This window comes from Ceratotherium simum, chromosome 13 (genome assembly GCF_057802395.1).
Source record: "Ceratotherium simum simum isolate JZ-2026a chromosome 13, ASM5780239v1, whole genome shotgun sequence".
Taxonomy (NCBI): Eukaryota; Metazoa; Chordata; class Mammalia; order Perissodactyla; family Rhinocerotidae; genus Ceratotherium; species Ceratotherium simum.
The window spans coordinates 8,654,592-8,668,490 of NC_141912.1; the positions used below are offsets into that span (position 1 = coordinate 8,654,592).

General features: G+C 37.2%; 1 long non-coding RNA gene across 1 annotated transcript; it reads left to right on the forward strand.

Annotated features, from left to right (window-relative positions):
* Positions 1-1,274: 1,274 nt before the first annotated feature.
* On the forward strand, positions 1,275-3,573 carry LOC147915364 (uncharacterized). The gene is made up of 3 exons (XR_015553885.1): positions 1,275-1,699; positions 2,134-2,249; positions 3,108-3,573. It is a non-coding gene; the product is annotated as an uncharacterized LOC147915364 (long non-coding RNA).
* Positions 3,574-13,899: the final 10,326 nt, after the last annotated feature.

The window sequence follows — 13,899 nt, forward strand, 5'->3', positions numbered from 1 at the left end:
TTTTGTAGCGACAGAAACACTGAAGTCAATGTTAATAAAAAGCCTGGAACAAATATTTTCAGATTGACAAAAGCTATAATTGGGAAGATTTTTGATTGGCATAAAATGTAATAGATATAAAAAGTAGAGATTAGCTATTTAAGTAAATAAATTAAAACAAGTTTAATTGGGGCTCTCTGGCTTAACATCCTTTTGGTATTTGTCTGTGGGTTTCTAAACACTACCTGGATGTCAAGTCATCTTTCATGACGTGTCTTTCAACTGAGCAAATTTCTTTTAACACGCACATAGAAAAGGGAGGAGGGGAGAGTAAATACGAACGATTCAAAGTCAAAACAAAGGTAGTGCCCCAGGTCATGTTTAAATCTGTGGCTCTGTAAGTTTGTAAAGGTTCATGCATCTCAAACTTACTTCATTTTATTTTAATGTGATGGTCAAAACAGCTATTGAAACGTTTTTAGGTAAAAATGGGCAGATATGAAGAATAATGACAAAAATGAATCAATTTAGCACCAGGTGTAGACCGACTATACTCTAAATTAAAATTATTTAAAAATCAAAGCAGCATCCTCTAGTATCTTTTTTAGGTCTTTTGTCTTTTTTTTTAAAAACAAAAGTGTAATACTTAAAGACTATAATTCCTATTTAAAGTGATTAATTTAAAATAATCCTAGGATTGCAATAGAACCGTACTTGATACCAAAACACACAGCATTGACATCACAGGACACAATCTGACTTGTAATTCACTAAATCTACTTGTATCTACGTAAATGTAAGACCTATAAAAACCAGGTCTTTTCCTCAATAAGAAGAATGAAGGAAAGAGAATACTTTTTCTTTTTTATTCCTGCAGAGCATACATGCATTTCTTTACAATGAGATCTAGAACTAACTGAAGAGTAAAACTCCAGAGCTAAGGAAGAGTGTTACAAGTTCAGGTTCCAGAAGAGGAACGTCAGTGGTTTGCCAGTGTCTGTGAGAATCATTGATCCTTTATAAGAACTTGTGAATTCGATATTTTAGGATCATGGTCTTCCACGATTTAAGATTAAATAGATGTGAAATATTTAGAAATAGATTCAGATACACCTGGACTAGATCTTGCTGAATGAGACCTCTGAAATAAAATTACTAGCTGTATTTGTTAGGCTATTATAATTTACATTTGCTCAACATTTTTTAGTGTTTACCTTTCATATGTGAAATAATCATTAGCTCTGAACGAACATTTAAAAAATCATTCTAGGACCTGTCAATTTGGGGGCCTAACTAGTTCAAAATATCAATAAGTTCAACACAAGACCTCCTAAATTTTGATATTTAAAAAGCTACATTAATTCATTCATTTCTCTATTTGCCTTCTGTAGGTTCTAAGTAAATGTTTGCTGAAGGGAAGAATGAATGAATATGAATGAAGTTCCATACATCTGGAGCATACCTCTCATATATGAAATAATCATTAACTCTGAATGAACTTTTAAAAAAAAAGAAACCATTGTAAATGCTGGCGACTATGTAGTAAACACAATAGATTAAATTTCTTACCCTCATAGAGATTACATTCTAATGATGAAATTTCATCAAAAATATTCATGCATTTCAAACTGAACTCCAAGACAATTGGGAAAATAATTCTTCCTTTTTCCCTTTTAGATTCCTGCGGTCTCCTTTGCTCTTCACTTGGAATGAGCTGCAGGTACCTATAAGATTAGTGTTGGTGCAGGGGCGGGTCTCAAGGCGAGGGCGATTGCTGCCCCTTCAGCCCATGACCTCGCCCCTGACGGCTTTTTGAGGGGTATCTCAGATCTGATCTCAGAAAAAGATTTCTACTCAGCATTAACAAGTTGAAACCAAAGTACAAAATATTCATCAATTGTTTTCCCCAAAGTGTTCTTCTGGCTAGAAATGTCAACAACTTAGCACGTGCCAAAGACCACCTGCGTCCAGAGGTCAGTAGGAGGCGTTTGCAGTGCCTCTCTTGGAGATTAAATTAAGTCTGATCATATATACAGAAAGGGAGACAGCAATTTTTTCTCTTAGCATCTATCACTGCTTCCTCTGTGTTTTCTGATATAGTAGTGGCAAGTACTCTGGCTGCTGTTTGAAATCATATTTTATTTTTCTATCAAGGTCATTGGTGCCCAAAACTCCTGCTAAGGATTTCACTGAGTTGCGGTCGACAAGTGTAGTGGAGACCCAGGATTCAGACATGGGAGGAGACTCAGGAGGAGCGTTATTGGCAGGAGGTATTAAAGAGCCTTCCTCACAAAGTTCACCTTCAGGATGGGAGAAATTAAAGCACAGAAGTTGGAGCCAAGGAAAATACCTCATGGTTAGAAAGGGTGATTCTGAGATCAGAGGAGGATTTGTCATGGAAGTTATATCCGCCCCCATCCCCCCCCACCCCCAGGGTCCAGCCCTGTGGAATCATGCCTGGGTGCTGGGGAGGGAGCTATGAGAGAGAGAGAGAGGAAAAAAAACAAAAAACAAAAAAACAGAAATAAATGTTTCTGCTTTGTGGGAGCCCAGCTGCGTGGTTGTAAGGGCCGGGGAGTGGGTGATCACGTGGTAGCAGAAAGCTCTGCTCAGAGGTGGATCCTGAGAGGCCTGGAGAACCCACCCCTGACTCGCGGGCATGGTCGGCTGTGGTTGGATGGGCTGTGGGGAGTTTCAGGTTACACAGTGTTAGTGCAGCGAAACTTCAACAGCGTCAACCACCGGAAAAAACCAGCTTGGCAGCCCCAGGGAGCTGGAGCATGACATTGACAATAAGGTCCTATTTGAGCGCTGACTATGTGCCTGAAAAAATGCTAAGTGCTTTACTTATATTAACTCCTGTAATCCTCAAAACAACTCTGTGAGTTAGGTCTTTTCATTATTCTTATGTTATAGGCAAGGCAATGGAGGCACAGAGAGGTTAAGTAACTTGCCCAATCACACAGCAAAAAGCGGCAGAGCCATTTTAATCGGGATAGAAGAAGAAAATGAATGATTTTTCTAGGATCCAAGAAACATTTGAGGAGGGATTTTGCTTTGAAGGTGGCATCAGGGGTACTGAAATAGACCGGAAGAGTGAGAAACCTATTTTTTGTTTTTGGTCCTAGGTTACCACCGTCGAACCGCGTTGCTCTGGAAGCAACGGAGCAGCAAATACCTTTTCCATACTCTCCGCCTTTGGGAGCTGTGCTTCAATCAGCTCTAGGAGAAAAGGAGAGGAGAGGAGCACGCCTGAAAGGCCCGTCATGAGTCAAGCGCCTGCCCAAGTGTGTTACATTCATCTGAGGCTCACAGCAATCCTGCGACGACCATTTGCTATTCGATAATTTAGGAAACAGGCTCAGAGAAGCTAAGCAAGTTTCCCAACATCCCACAGCCACAAGTTGCAGAAATGAGATTAAAATGCAAGTCTGACAAATTCCAAAGGCTGTGCTCTTTTCGGAGTACTATGTTGTTCCTCCCCAGAGAAGAGATATACCAGAACAGGAAAAAAAGTGGACTTGAAGCACCTTTCATGTTTTAAAAAAAGCGAAATCTTTAGCAAATATTAAATCATTAAATTGATAATTCACTTGAATTAAAGATCCTCAGAACACAGTTGAGATCATGTTCATCTATTGACAATTACAAGGCAAGAGAATCCTAAGCAGTGTTGCCAGGGATTCACTTGTTAACCAGAGGTGCTAACTAAAGGCACCTGTGCTGCTTGGGATCAGGACAAGGAGCTCACTGGCCCAAATGCCCAGGAAGCACTTTGTACAACCCGGTAGTTAATCAAACCTCTGGTGCACAAAGCATATGGCAGACTCGCTGGTGCGGAGATTGCCCTCGATGTTTCTATCAATCAGACAGCGGGCTTCTGCTTTGAAACATCTCTCCTGTCCCTTCTCCTTGGCCCACAGGCTGTATTCAAAATCAGGTGGACAATGCGGGGAGCGGTCCCTGATTTTGATGAGTTATATTCTGAAAGCTGTTTGGAAATCAAATCCATCATCTCAGAAGGTAATTGCTATAGGGATGGCTAAATTTTAAGTCAGTCCACTCAACCTATCTGGCAGAGTAGGACAGTGCGCTGAGGCAGGCTGGGGGAGTGGAGAGAAGATTAATTTGGTGTCCAGAGAGCAGGGTCTTGAGTTTTGAGTAAAAGAGCAGCCCTCCTCCTCACTAAATCGTGTTATAAGCCTCATTTGTAAGTAAGGGTAATACCTATAACCACTCTAGCTCTTTCTATGTGCCAGACATGGTTCTAAGTACTTTATGTATTTTTTAAACTTCACAGTTCTCTGAGGAAAGTACTGTAACTGGTCCCATTTTATCAAAGAGAAACATGAGACACAGAGAGGTTAAGTAATTTTCCCAAGGTCACACAGCTGGTAAATGGAACTAGAATTTGTAAAATGGGAAAAATTATATCCATCCTCACAGTTCTGAGGTTCACATAAAAGATATAAATGAAAGCACTCAGTAAACCCTTAAGGGGGTTACAAATTATTGTTTATTAAGTTCTCAGTTAAAATGCCACAGAGAATAAGATGGGTGAGGAAAATTTTCTCCCTTTTGGATGAACACAGGAACAGCCCTAAAGACAAAGCCGACGTGAAGCTCATCTTTGGAAATCTCACTTCACCCTGTTAGCATTTCATGTTCAATGCTCTGTGCTTCTCCGGTCCCTTCTCATGTTCCGCCTATGCTCATGAAGCCCACAGCTGAAGGCTACTTGAACTTTTAGGGGCAACAGGGTGATGGGAAGGGAGAGAGAGAGTTCATGTTTTTCTGATGCTTTGACATCAGTGAGAGAAAAACACACGATGCTAGATCCATGGCTGACCCTCAAAGTTTCGATGGGTGGTTCCCATGACCGCTGCACTCCCCTTCCTGCAGGAAGGCCTCCGGGAGTGGACTCGGGTATGCGGTGAGGGGGGTGTCATTGGGTTGTTTGTAAATTAGAAACCAGCGGTAATATTTCCAGCTATTTTTCCCAACTTGAGTTAAAATATAAACCTCTTCTGACTACTTAGGAAGTCAGATATGAAGACTGAGTTAGAAAATATTATGAATAAAATTGCTCTTATTAAAGTTATAACCCATTCTAGCTCATACTAAAACTTGGCAGACCAAAGGCTTACAAGACTACACTTTCAACTTCATAGATTTCTAACATTGCAGATCTAATCTTCCTCTTTCAAACCAAAGTTCAACAAACACAAATACAGTATTTATGTATTTTGAACACGATCACATTTCACTTTATCACCTACTGAAATCACTATAATTCTGTTGGTTAGTGCCAGTTAAATGTGTTGGAGTAATTATCATTACATGTGGGGGGTGCTTTAAGACTAAATTTAATATTTATTTTCTCAGATAACCTCAAATGATGAAAACAGAAAACTCAATTTTTCTTTCTAGGTGATACAGATGAGATCTTTTTTTGTGAAAATGCACATTTCTTACAAACCACTCTCTCTAATCTTCCCAAGAGAGAAACATCTCACTGTAAAAGATGTCTCTGATCTATTCCTTGGACTCAGTGGTAAGCCTTTGAATAGTTTGATCTAGTTTTTTTTGAACACCATATTAGTATTCAAAAAAAGTTGCCACAGATAAGGTAGGAAACATGGACCTAGGAATGGTTTCTCCCCACTTTTTTCTTTTTGGACTAAAATTTATTTTGATTATTGCCCTAGCAATAATCAAAGAGCAAAAGACAAAAGAAAAAGAAAAAGTTGAAATAAAAGAGGAAATTTCCTTCATCATGAAAGTGGTGAAAAAAATCCTCAAATATCAATTAATATGTTTGAATAAATCTTGGTATAAAATGAATGGTGATAATTGGCACTGATAGGTGACTCAGGCACAGCTGAAAATTTGTGAAGATCTATGGGGACCATAAGTCTAAAGGCCTTTACAGCACATCTCTAAAGAATGAAGCTCTTTTAAGTATTAATAGACATTTGAAAACCATTATTTGTTTGGCTAGGTGAGATTTCTCAGAGATCTGTTACTAGATGCCAAAAAGGAACAACGACCTGGGAGAGAGTAGTCTAGTCAACTTGATTGACATCAGGCAGAGGAGGGTATTTGGCATCCAGATGCCCTGAGATCGATGCTCATAACATTACAACAAGGTTCAGTGAAAGGAGCAAACAAGCTTATGAAACATTTGTCTGTGGCAGTCCAGAAGACTCTCTGAATTAAGTACTGGGGGTGCAATGGGTTTACTGTCCAATGCTAAGAATTTCTGAGAGGCTGTGAATGGTAGTGTAGTAACATTCTTAGGATACAGCAACAATGCCCAAGTCTTCACGGTCACCTTCAGCATACAGAAATCCTACACATTCTCCCATATGTTGCTGCCACGTATCTAGTACGGCATTAAGGTCTTTGTAACAGATTTCTGCAAACATATTTTAAATGTTTACTTTCTTTTTCCCCACTAGAACTTGAAGGCTACTCTTTTCCTATTGCATTTCTATGAAAACAAAAAGGTAGATTCTTATCTTTCACCAGGGAGCCTTTCAGGTATATAAATAGTAGTCATCGCCGTGTGTGTTTGATTTATTGCTGAGACCATGGTAGCATTCTGCTTGGCCGTTGGTGTTCAAGGTTTAAGGGTTGCGTGTCTCCTAGTGGGACTATTATATTTTAAGTACAATTCTTGTGATTCTTTTTTTTTTTTCTTCTTCTCCCCTATATTTAATCTCAGATTATACCATAAAGGTAACCAGCTACAGAAATGGAAGAGCGCCCACAGTCCTCTGGAGGGGATAATCTGAAAAGGGCTGATAAAATCTTTTTAGTCTGAGCAGAGCAAGGCCAGAGGGCAGTGTGTGGTTGGCTTTTTGCTAACCAGAGTACTCTTCTCATTTCACACCAGATTCAGTCCTGTTAAGTTGAGGACACAGTGTTCTGAAACTAGAGAAGCTGTCTTTTTTAGTTATTATGTGTGAGCAAGCCTATTCTGCTTAATTACAAAAACATGATGCCAGAAATCTGATAAACTATCAAGAGATTGAAAATCAGGTTTCGAGCGTGTCTATTTCCTCTGATGCTTCCAATTCCATTGGAAGAACAAGGTATAGATAGGTTAATTTGGAAACGCCTCTAGGCAAATTCAGCCCCTCTCTTAGTTCCCTCCAAACACCAGGATCATTTTATACTCATGGATTATTTGTGCAATACTTTTTCTTGGTAAGTTAGTTAATGAAAGTAAAGCCCCTAGAGAAACAACACTTATAGCTTGCTTCTATATTGATCCATCTAATATCTTTCCCCCTATTTTGGGGGGAACTTAATCCAACATACACTGTTTTTGTCTGTGACAGCGTAACTAAAATAAATCTCACCTTGCTGGGAAGGGCAGAAAGTGTCTGGGGTCATGAGTCCTTATCCCCTTTCTGGCAATAATTAATTGTGTGATTAAAAAGTATTCTGCCTCCATTTCTCTATTTGCAAGAAGGATCGTTCTTGTGGCTAAGTTCTTAGGAAAGAGGGTAATGCATTATATATGGATGAGGAAATATACTCAGCTGTGTAACCAACTCGCTTGTTCCCACACTGGTCACTTATAGTCTCTGTTTCTCTGCTCAATTCATTTATTCTTTCTTTCAACAAATATCTTTTGTATTCTGGTATGGATCAAGCCCCGTGCTAGGTACTGAAGATAAGGCATTCCATTTATCACAGAATTTACATTTTATCAGGGAAGATAGACAAATAAATGGAGCAAATAATAAAATGTTAGGTGCTTTTGAGGAAAAGTACAGGGTGCTTTAGGAGCACATGGTGGGCCTATCTGATCCAGTTAAAAGAGTCTGGGAAAGCCCTGGAAAAGGACGTATAGACAGATACCTAAAAGATAAGTTAGACAGGCGAAAGGCAGAGGAATGTCTCATACTGAAGGCACAGGTTGTGCAAAAGTGTAACGGTGAGAGATCATGTTAAAGGACACATAATTTAAAAGAAATTCAAAAAGCATGGACAATAGAGTATAAAAGGGAGTGTGGTAAGAGACGTGGCTGGAGAGAGTCTGATTCACCATAACCCTGAGAAAGCTTTAAAGGGTTGAATGAGAAGGAGGGGCTTACTCAAATCTAAGGTTTAGAATGGTACCTCTGGCCGCGATGTGGAGAGTGGATTGGAGGAGTCAGGTATCTTTTGGGTGCTTAATTAACATTTGTGGGTGTGTAGTACCCTTCAAAGCCTGAAGACATAAGAGTCTTGCTAACTCCACAGAAGAGTCATTGGAATTGGATTCTCAGTCTAAATTTTTTATCTTTCTCGGAGGAGTGTATTGTAGATGCATTTTAATTTTTTCCATGACACCGATAAGAAAAGATGCTCCAGTGAGGAATACTCTTCCATGGTCATATGTAGGTTTATTAATCTGTTTGTTTGTTTGTCATCATCACTGTCATTACCTTTATCATCATCATCATTATAGCACACCTAGTCCCATAGATGGGATATATGGGTGATGAGCTCTGGAGACACACAGTGCCCATTAAGTTTACTTATAGCTGCTCTCCTTTTTCTCCTACTCATTTAAATATTTGTATCAAGATTGTAGCTGAGTATTGCAGTTTTAGAAGCCTCCAAGTCTTGCACAACTGGGGACAGTTCTCCTAGTTATCTTACCTTCTTTTTAGCTGATTTATTTTCTACTGCCTTGTATGTACCACATGTTCACTAGATTTGATATACAGTATGCTGCTAATTCGTTAGGTATCTGCTGCAATCTACATTCCTTATTTGGTTTTCTTTAATTTAAGTGCTGGCTCCAGTCATGTCATACTATTTTAATGTTTGGACAGTGCTGGTCCCTGGTAGTGTCACTCACGAGGGGCCTCAAGAAACTCAAAGGTGGGTTTGAACGCAATTAACTGTTTTTCCAAGTTGTTTCTTTTCCTTTTGTATGTTAAGGAGATGTAACCACCAGCCATCCTGAAAGGGACCAAGCCTCACCACAAGAGCTATGCCCATGACCTTTGCCTTATTTTTACGGCAAAGATCTCTCCAGGAGGAGCTTAGGCCTCATTGTGTGGAAGCATGTTTTCCAACTGAGCCTGTGGAAGCGAATACCTGCCTCTCCCTTTTGAATATTCATTCCCCAACCAAATAAAAGTTCCTGCTTTCCTTTGTTTGGGGACTCCATGACTTTGGAAATGATTCCTCATGGCCTCCTATTTGCTGCAAATACACTTTACTTTGTGAGACAACTTCCACTGGTGTAGAGTCTTATTTAACTCACCAGGAGGTGAGCCCACTTGGTTCGGTATCAGTAGGGCAGCTCAGTGTCTCCTTCTCATCTATTCTCAATAAATGAAGAAAAAAACTTAAAGCGTTGGAATAATGACTTGAGGAAACTGGCCTTTCTTCCCTTTATTCTTATTTTTTCCATATCAGCTCTAGTTGTTTGTGTTCTCTGACATCTCTGTCCAGAGACAGAAGTGGAGGAAACATGGAACTAGTATGTGCCCTTTTAGAAACAATAGAAATAGAATAAATCTATTCTAAATTAATTTTCTCTGAATCTTTCTAGAACTCACCGTAAATGAATTTGGTTATTAACAATAAAAATCTTTATTTAGGAAATACATTTTTTATTTCATTTGAAAATGGTTATAGGCTCATTTATTTTAGGCCTTGAATGTGCTTCAACAACAACGAAAAAATTGTAACATAAAGCCACATGAAGTGGAAATTATAATCTTGATATTTTTGATTACTACTTTTACTTTATTAGCCTGAATAACTATAAATGCGAAGATATAACTGAATAACTTTCTATATCTATCTATCACATTATATACAAATGACACAAAATCCTGAGGTTTAAAATAGAAAAGTTAGAAGAGTTTCATATGCTGCAAAGACTTCATTCATCAACTTACAAAATAGTGGACTGAGGGCTTTTTAAACAAAAGAGCACCTTTAAAGCATTTAAAATATTTAGTATACTTTACATAACCATTTTACACCTATAGGGTCTTAGATTTAGTAGGAAACATCAAGATTATTTAGTATAACATTTCCAGATGGATGAGTAGTCTCTCTAACATTCATTGTATGAGATCACTCCATTTTTCTCTATATTTCTAGTGATGGGAAATGTACCATCTCCCTTGAAAGCCAGAGATATTTTCAGGCAAAATAAGTTTTAGATGATTCTTCCTTACAATGAGCTAATATCTTCTTTTCAGCAATTTTCACCTGTTTGGTTTTCGTTCTGCCCTCCAAGGGTCTCAATAAATGAATTTATTCTGTGTTCCACCTGACAATGCTTCAGATATTTAGAAATGGCTGTTACATTTCCACTCTTTTTCCATCTCCTATTAAACATCCTCAAAATTTTCAAATGTTACTCAGCATTTTGTTGGTCCACACCTGTTGAATCCAGACCCCCAGACCTGGACACAATGCCTCTGAGGCAGTCAGACCAGGACAGTGTAGAGGCAGAGTCATTTTCTTTGCTCTTGAGATAACAATATCAAAAGAAAATAAGTAAATAAGTTTTTGTCATCTTTTCTGACTAATTTGCAAAAGAAGGTATCTGTACGATTAACGGTGTCCCTACACTTGTGGTTTTGTGGTTTCCCATTCAATTTTTGACTAAAATTTGCATTGAAAAAGTACATGATGAAAAACACAGACAAAGAAAAAGTGAATAAGAGATAATATTAGGTTTTCATCTTGAAAAACATATAAATCATTTCTCAGATTCGAGATTTCTTATAGGAGGCTTGTTCTTTTGGGTTATTAAATGGAAAAGAGGAACATATAAAATGTACCTCATGACATGAGAATTTTACAATTATTTTTCTCTATAATTTTGCTATTTCATCATTGAATACTTTTTATTGTTATTTTAATTTAATTTATAATAGAGTCAGCAAATTTTTTTTTCATTTTCTCTCTTTTTTTTCCAACCACAACTGAACTCACTTCTCAAGTCAAGGTATGTTTTTAAAACGTTGAAATATAGTACTTCTGAGTCAGCAAACTTGCCTTACTAACTTTAAATGTAGTGCTAGATCTCATTACTGTACTTAAACTCACACCTGAATATTTTTTTCTTCACTTGTCTTTTCCATTTCTTGCTCCATCCTCTTTCCAGGCATTCTTTCACTTTCAAGATTTATCAACCTCTTTCTTAGTTGTTTCAAATTACTTTCTAGTAGATGCAGCACAAATCTAATTTAATGGAGCAAGAAAATGCTCCATCTTATCTACCCATTGGGAATGTAATGTCCTTCTCTCTTGGTTTACCTGCCTTCTACACAGGAGAAGGAAGAGAAGAGGTATTAAATGGGGGAAGATATCTATAATAGGTAGCCTCATAATGGTAGAAAAATAAGTGTGCAAAGAATGTTTACATGCCTTGGATAAATTGGTGAGGAAATTGGTTGATTAAGTTGTACAGTTTTACATGTAAATCGTAGGAAAATAGGTGTAGAAAATAACTATATGCAGACTTACATTAATTTAAGACAAGTAGAAAACAACACCTACAATATCTTTTAAATGAAAAATCATTGAGTGTGTCCTTCCAGAAATATACTTTACTAAGACATTTCTATTTCACCATTTGTTTTGTATTTCTGCTAAGCTTTTGATAGACTATGCTATTAAACTGCAAATACAATTGCTCCCTGTACAAGGAAATTTCATGTTAGTTTTGTGAGTTTGAAAGAGCCCTCCCATCTCTTTTAAGTTTCCAATCTCTCTTATCCATGCTCGAGCATCCGTCTTAGAAAAGGAATAGAGTTGATCTATTCTTCGTGTTTACTCATTAGACTAAGGTGTAGTTTCATATTTTTTATTCTTAAATAAAAAAGCTAATAAAATTTATTTACATCTAAGCTTAAGAAGTATACAAGTTATCTATTTGTACCCCAAAACATTAAAAACATATGGATTACATATCAATATTATGTACTGTTGATATAATAAACTGAGAAGGACACATCGATTCTATAGCATCCTTGCCAAAAATATACAATCTGAATGTGATCACAAGAAAACATCAGATAAACCCAAACCGAGAGACGTGAGACCAGCACTCATTCTACAAAATATCAGATCAGACTCTTCAAAATACTATAGTAAGGTCATAGAACACAAGGAAAGATGGAGAAACTATCTGAGATTGGAGGAGAGTAAGAAGACATGACAACGAAATGCATTGTGGGATCCTGGGACAGACAAAGGACAATAGTAAAAAAGTGATAAAATCTGGGTAAAGACTGTAGCTTAGTGAATAGTATTGTACCAAGGTTAATTTCTTAATTCTGATAATTTTGGATGGTTATGCACTATGTTAACATGAGGAAAAGCTAGATAAAGAGCATATGGGAATGCTCTATACCACTTTTGCAACTTTTCTATAAGTGTAAATTTATGTTAAAATAAAATTAAAAAAATAGTCTTACACCTTTCTGAGTGTTCTATAGAGGCATGCTCATACATATTTATTTTTCTCCTTATTTGAGGTTTGTGTTTATTTCCTATTATAGGTAGTGGCATAGGAACCTGAAAGGGGGCTGTCAATCATGCAATTCAATCCTCTTATTTTACAGATGAGGAAACTGAGAGCCGGGGAAACTTGTGACTGAGCTGAGACCAGCACGTGAGAACCCTGACTCTCAGTGTAGTTGTTTTCTACACAATTCTGACTCCAGATTGAGGGCTGTTAGTGGAATATATGCTTTAATTACTTTAGACACTTTTTAATTACCAAGAATATCATAAATAATTTAAGACCTGCTTTGTACACATGATCTACTCAGAGCCTGGTTTTTGTTCTTGTTTTTGTTTTTCCATAAAGTGTTCACTGCCCTTTTGTTATTAGATGAAATTTAAAACTGGTAATATACAAACATATTTATTAAAAGCAAATATTATTTCATCTATTAGTGGTCTCTGATGACCTCTAATCAAAGTACAATATATTGAATAAAATAGATCACTTCTTTGATTCTATTGTTTCTTTGACTTTCCTGAAGGTAATTTGTTAATGAAAGGCTTTCTCCACTGTTACTTCCAACCCATGTATTAATCATGTATTTTCCTTTGCTTACAAAGTAAAAATGGCAAATTAAAGTAGTTTTTCATAATTCTCACTTGGGTCATACTGACACAAACCTGTGGATTGTTTATTTCTTTGGGTATATGAATATGTGTGTGTGTTTTTCCTACAACTTGAAAGGATAGGGCCTTTGTCTCTTTTACAGAAATAAAAGAAAGATTTAAAAATCCAAGGTGTTTTTAATGTAGATATGAGCCAGTCACTAGGCTGCTAACATAACAGTTTTATATTATATCTAAATAGTTGTCCTTGATTGTTAAAATTTAGTGTCCTATTAATGATAAGAGTCATGGGTCTTCAACTAAAGTACAGCAGGGACACTGGTTATTTATTAGTTATAGCCATTAATGCAGTATAATGGCATAATTCCTCTCCTTGAGCCTTATTTATTATTTTTACTGAAATATTATTAAATATAGGAAAAGATTTCTGTGAATGAGCTGGACAGATTTTCCTAGAGAAGGAGGCTTGCACATGTAATGCTGACTGCAATTCTGTGCTGTCACCCTGTGGAGGCTGCCTGAGGTGTGATGACAGGAGGTGCTATCTTGTAGAAACTGAGATGGAAGGAATCTCACCACATAATGTGGTGAGGATAAGGTTTTGCTTAAAAAAATAAAAGGATGCTCCAAAGAGGATCAATAAAATTGATAAGCCTCTAGCAAGGCTAAGAAAGAGAGATGACACAAATTACTATTACCAAAAATGTAAGAGGGTCTTTCACTATAGATCCTATGGACATTAAAAGGATAATAAAGGAATGCAGTGAACAACTCTATACTTATAAATTTGATAACATAGATGAAATGGAC